At 42.6% G+C, this 6209-nt stretch overlaps 1 protein-coding gene across 3 annotated transcripts in view; it reads right to left on the bottom strand.

Moving 5' to 3' along the window:
• Positions 1–2361: 2361 nt before the first annotated feature.
• LOC110299005 (myeloid cell surface antigen CD33-like) overlaps positions 2362–6209 on the bottom strand; it is a 9753-nt gene continuing 5905 nt past the window's right edge. For 2 of the 3 annotated variants that reach the window (XM_029479875.1, XM_029479876.1), the window contains one exon: positions 2362–2509. The gene's annotated coding sequence lies outside the window, so the exon portion shown is untranslated. The remainder of the gene's footprint in view (positions 2510–6209) is intronic. The other variant, XM_021168573.1, reaches the window with a different exon arrangement.

The raw sequence follows: 6209 nt of genomic DNA, 5'->3' as shown, positions 1-6209 counted from the left end.
ACCACAGCTTCCATAGTGAGATGTTTGCATTGCTGTTGTTGTTTTCTTTTGTAGTGGAGTTTGCAAGGGTGGAGGGCACATATGGAGCGACAGGGAGATGAGTGGGCATGGGATACATGATATGAAATTCACAAAGAATCAATTAAAAAAAAACACTGGAGAACAGGAGGCAGGCTTTGGACCTTGAATCTGTGAAACTATATGTACTTGAATATGACCCAGTCCACCGCAACAGGAAACAAAAGCTAAAATACACAACTGGGGTTGGATCAACTGCTTGTGGACGTTGTACATCGTGGTGCGGAGCCTAGTGCGCACCACGATGTACAACGTCCACAAGCAGTTCAAGCTTCTGACCATTTACTTTGATGTTGGCTACTGGTTTGCTGTAGATTGCTTTTATCATGTTTAGGTATGGGCCTTGAATTCCTGATCTTTCCAAGACTTTTATCATGAATGGGTGTTGGATCTTGTCAAATGCTTTTTCCGAATCTAACGAGATGACCATGTGGACAAAACCCCAATGTTAACCTAATTAGAATGTGACTTAAGGGGCTGGTGAGATGGCTCAGCGGGTAAGAGCACCTGAATGCTCTTCCAAAGGTCCAGAGTTCAAATCCCAGCAACCACATGGTGGCTCACAACCATCTGTAATGAGATCTGACACCCTCTTCTGGTCTGTCTGAAGACAGCTACCGTGTACTTACATATAATAATAAATAAATAAATCTTAAAAAAAAAAAAAAGAATGTGACCTAAAGGCTCAGCCAGTGTTGATAGCAGAGTAGCTAGCTAGGGTGACCAAAAGAACAAATACTGATATTGTGTTATTTATTTTTTGTCTTTGTCATGTCTCTTTTTGTGTTCCTTCCTTCTTTCATTTCTTCCTTTGTTTTTACTCACTCTTTCTATCTTTCTTCCTTTTTCTTCTCTTTGTTCTTTTCTTTCTCTCTCTCTCTCTCTCTCTCTCTCTCTCTCTCTCTCTCTTTCTTTCTTTCTTTTTTTCTTGAGACAGAGTTTCTCTGTGTAGCTCTGGCTGTCCTAGACCTCACTCTGTAGATTAGGCTGGCTTCAAACTCACAGAGACCTTCCTGCCTTTGCCTCCAGAGTACTGGGGTTTTTGTTTTTTGTTTTCCCAATCTTTTTTTTTTAAAGATTTATTTATTTATTTATTTAATTCATTATATGTAAGTACACTGCAGCTGTCTTCAGACACTCCAGAAGAGGGCATCAGATTTCATTACAGATGGTTGTGAGCCACCATGTGGTTGGTGGGATATGAACTTGGGACCTTCAGAAGACCAGTTGGCGCTCTTAAACACTGAGCCATCTCTCCAGCCCCCTTGTTTTCCCAATCTTGAGGTGGTTTTTTTTTTTTTTTCCTAAATACTCTTGAATAATTAGCATAGAGATAACAGGTTTCTTTGAAAGCCATACATAGTTTCCTTTATCTCAGGAGAACTAAGTCAAAGCCTCTTCAACTTTGGAGGACGTCTCTGCAAGGGAATGTAACTGTTGTTTTAATTCAGCAGCAGAAGCTCTTAATACCTGCAAGGCCTGATCAATCTGTCTACTTAGTTTGGAAAGCATCAGAAGAGGCACTTTTAGTCAAGCCATTAGTACACGTTCACCAAGTAGTCTCAGTAGTACTGCTGTTTTCCAGATGAGTTAACCCACAAGGCTGAAGGGCAGGCATCAGAATAAGGAAGTGTGTAGCTTGAAGGTTTTGGATATTAGACAAATTTTAGTCTCTTGTAAATTCTCTAATGTTAATTTGGGCTGCGCCAGTCACAGTGAGTTTTGTCAGTCTATGGGAGGACAGTCTGGTTCACTCTTATCCTATGTAGTTTGGGTGCTGGGTGCCTAAGGTTAACCAGCAATCCTGACTGATTTTTGCCTGGGAATAATTAACTCTATCTCTTGATAGATTCTGTTCCTTCCTGTAGCATAGAGTCTGATTTTCCCAGGCTTCCCAGGCTTTCCTTTTAAAAGGCCAGAACCTTTTAAAAGGAAATTTCAGGAAGCCTTAGTCTCATAACCCCAATTTTTGCAGTGGAAACTCTCTTGTTTCTGGTAACTAAGGGGCCCAGCCTCAGTGCACACATAGAATTGTAAACACTGCATTTCTATCTCAAAAGATAAACTCCCATATCTTTGCTTTTTAAATACAACCAAACACTTAAAGTGGGCATCAGTGAGCAGAGATCAAGATGATTATGGGTTAGTGGTTTATAGTCACACTGGTTAACACCTTCCCTGTATCCATCTTTCTCAGTTACTACTTCCAGGCCTGAGGGCTGTGGGGGAGGGGCCACAACCCTATATTCATACCCATAGAATAAAATACAAGACTTAAGAGGATGTAGAGGAGCAGAGAGTAGAAGAGCAAGACTAAAATTTCATTTTAATAAGTCCATAGTCTAGAGACAGTCCAGTTGGCACCATCATCCATGACTTTCTTGACTTGAGAGTGGTGGACCCATGGTGTAATGCCAGCCATCTTCACAGCCTAAGGAATGAAGAGAAGCACTTTGTAGCATTCTGTCCAAGTTGGTTTCAGTGCCCCCTTGGCTACTTTGCTTGACTGAGAGAGTACCTGCAGACTCAAGCAAGGGGAAACTGGTGGTGGACTTAGAAGCAAGCTTGGATAGCCCAGTGAATAGCCTTTATGGAGGACTGGAATGTCTGTAGTGACTTGAGAAAGAAGTAATTAGTGAGTTCTACCAAGCGCTGGTCTCTGAGCCTGGGAAGCAGCAGGGGAGGTCTTCCAAACATACTCTCATGCGGGGTAAATCCCTTCTTATGTGGTGTGCAGCAGGCCCAAAGCAAAGCAAAGAAAGGTCATTAGAGTTGCTGGACTCTTGAGAGTTTTGGTATAAATGTTTTTTTTTTTTTTTTTTAATTTTGTTATTTTTTCTACCTGCCCAGAAATCTAAGGTCTATATGTACAATAAAATTTTCAATTTATTTCTGAAGCTTTAACTATTAACTGGGAAATTTGGTCTATTAGAGCCAGGTCATTGTTAAATCCCATTGGCTAGAGGGAGACCCAATTAGGGAACCAGTTGCTGGAGGAGCTTTTAAGCTATTCTTTGAGCAGTTTTAGTCCAGGTACGGACTGGTTCTACCTATGCGGAAAAGATGGATAGTTTCTATAAAAACTATCAAGTACTTTCACCCTCCCCTGGAGGGCCAGATGTTCGTGAAGTCAGTTTTCCCAGAGTTTGATAGGGTGTTGGTTACTCATTTGGACCCCTTCCTGGGTAAGGGCTATCTGTTTTAGGTTTACTTGAGCACAAAACTGGTATCTGGCTGAGATATCCTGAGCTAATAAACTATCCTGAGCTAGGCATGCAGTCTAGGTATAACAAACCTTGGTCTGAGCGACTCTATTTTGTGGATTCCAGAGCCTGGTGAAGGTCAGTTACCACAGTCCTGGCAGATGTTTCTGGGAGAATGGTCTGTCCTTCTGTTGTTCATCATCAGCTTGTGGGTTTGAGCTGTCCATTTTTGTTTACCATGGAGTCTCAGGTAGCACTGGGTAGCTATCATAATATCAATAGGCCCCACTAGTCTTAGAGTGATTTGTCAGATAGCAAGGTCAGTGGCCTGTGATAGCAAATTGTAAGGGAAGATGAATAGCCTCTACAAGGGCCAAGATTTTCTGTTTGTTTTTCATATCTTTCCCCCAGTGGTGAGAAGCCTTTGTTCTCCACAGATCATACCATGGACATGCACAGTAGTTAAAATATAGCAACTATCCTTTCCTTTTTCCTGTCTGAGAGCCTGGGTCAAATTGATTGCTTCTGCTCTCTGGGCTTTGGTACCCGGCTGGGGTCCAAAATGCTTAAGTTAAAGGAAGAACTGCAGTTCCAACATACTTGGATTCATCTTTGATCTTGTGACAGTCATGGGTGAACACCTGGGAGTTGTCACCAGGCAAAAAGATAGCAGGAAGATAGTTTCTTAAACTAGACTCAAGGGTGGGCCAGGAGTAGGGTCTGGCACTAGGTCACACAGGCATTAGACAGCCGTGTTCTGGTGTTCCTCGGAGGAGGAGGAGGGCCTCAGCTGTGCCATGGGATGCTGTGAGTATAAGATCTTGACCCAGAGTGAACTTGTTTGCTTGTTTTTCATTAGACTAACAGTAGCCACTACAGCTCTTTGACAGGTGGGCCAACCTGTGACTATAGTGTCCAATTGTTTGAACAAGTTTCCATGGTCCTAAAGCTAAAACCTCTTTTGTAGTATCTGTTGTTTCATGGACAAACCAATGAAAAAGGTTTTGAGATGTCTGGAAGTGCTAGGGCTGGAGCCAAAATCAGAGCTGTTTTTTTTTTTTCCCCCCTGAGACAGGGTTTTTCGGCTATCAGAGCTGTTTTTAAAGCCTCAGATGTGTTTTGGTTTAGTCTCTGTTCAGATTATGAGCTCAGTGTCCCCCTTTTTGCTGGTGTATAGAGACCCTGCTATTTCCACAAATTCTGTTATCCAGAGGCAGCAATACTTAACAGTACTTAGGAACTCTCAAACCTGTCTTTTGAGTTGGTAGTTGAAGGATGACAGCAATCCTACTCTGAGACAGGCTCCCTTTGCCTCACCTCAGCCGGTAGCTAAGATAGGCAGGCAGCCTCTGATGTACAAAGTTGAGCTTTCTTAGCTGAAATTCTGTAGCCCCAGGTCTGTAACTCTTGCAGCAGATCCTCAGTGGTCCCTTTATAATCTATTCCCCCAGGAAACCTCCGACAGAAGGGCAAGAAGTCTGCATTTAGTGTCTTGGAGTAACCTGGATCAAGTATGTTGCCTGCTGTAACGCCTTCTTGGTCTGTCTGTTTAAACGCAAACATGGTTCACTCACCTCTGCCAGTGGGAGGCTGAAGAATGCATCTTTCAGGTCTGAGAGAGTGTAGGCCTATTTCTTTGGAAGATTCAGACTCATGAGAATAAGATGTCACAGTTTTCTTCACAGGCAGGAGAAGCACATTCCAGGGTGACTGACAGCACACAAAGATGCCTGTCTCTCCAAGCGAAGCAATCTGGACTGCAATTTCCCTTTTTGTTTCCAGGGTCATTGGATATTTTTTAATCTGGGGTAGCCGAACTGCTTAGTTGAACAATTATAGGAACTTGGTGTTGGGCTAATCCTAGTGAGTTGGTTTCTACCCATATCCCCAGAAACCTTTATTATTAATATGAGAGATAGTCCAACTATATTTTGGACTTTGATTGGAGGCAGAACTTCCAGTTAAGAGATATTCTTCGGACAGAGGGTAAGACACCAACATTTTTTGGGGTATCTGTAAGTCTGTGTCTCATTATCAGAGATGGTGACGATAGCTTTTACTTTGTACAAAAGGTCTTGTCCCATTCAGTTCTTTGTGGTTAAACACCTTTTGAGCTACCTCCAGCAATTGGAACCTGTTTATATTTCTTTCTTTTTTTTTTTAACCTTTTGCAATTTTTTTTAACCTTTTGCAATTTTTTTCTAATATCTGGGACCAACTGGGTGACAAAGGAAATCTTTTTTAGCAGCTGTCTTTAATCCTTTTATAAAGAACCTAATGGATGTTTAAATCTTCTTGGTCAGAGATGGACAGAAGGGAAATCCATTCTGTCCCTGCTGTGTCACATGGCAACGATCCCTCTGCCTGGCCCAGGGATAGATCTTTTACTTTTTAAAAAAATGATGGGTTTTGAGTTTTCCAATTATACTGTTCATTAGTTAAAAATGAGACATACATCATAAAAGAGAAAGGAATGGAACTTTCTTTTCCTTTGGGCTCACTCCAGGGAAACTTTCCCCCTCCCTTGGGGGGCTGCTTAGAACAGACACAGAGAAGAGGGAGCACTCACCTGGGGAAACTATTTCCCTCTCCCTATGAGAAGCCCAGTCCTTCTTCACCTCCACCCAGGGACCAACCCTGAGCAAGAGTCAAGCAACAAAACAAGCAAGTGCTCTCACTCTGGGAGTAGGATGGACAGGTGAGGGTTTTTATTTTATTTTTTGAGGGGGGCAGTGTCTATGAGCAACCTGGCAGAGACAAAAGGGTTTGGGTCTCCACTAGGACGAGGCACAGGTCTTAAGCCAGGGGATTCTCAAACCAGAGAGAGCCACTGGTCAATACAGGGAAACTGTATTGACCTCGTCAATACAGAGCTCCCTCTCTCTCTCTCTCTTTCACACACACACACACACACACACACACACACAC

The sequence above is a fragment of the Mus caroli genome, chromosome 7, assembly GCF_900094665.2.
Source record: "Mus caroli chromosome 7, CAROLI_EIJ_v1.1, whole genome shotgun sequence".
NCBI classification, from domain to species: domain Eukaryota; kingdom Metazoa; phylum Chordata; class Mammalia; order Rodentia; family Muridae; genus Mus; species Mus caroli.
The sequence above is the reverse complement of the archived record's forward strand: the minus strand, read 5'-3'. Positions and strand labels throughout refer to the sequence as shown.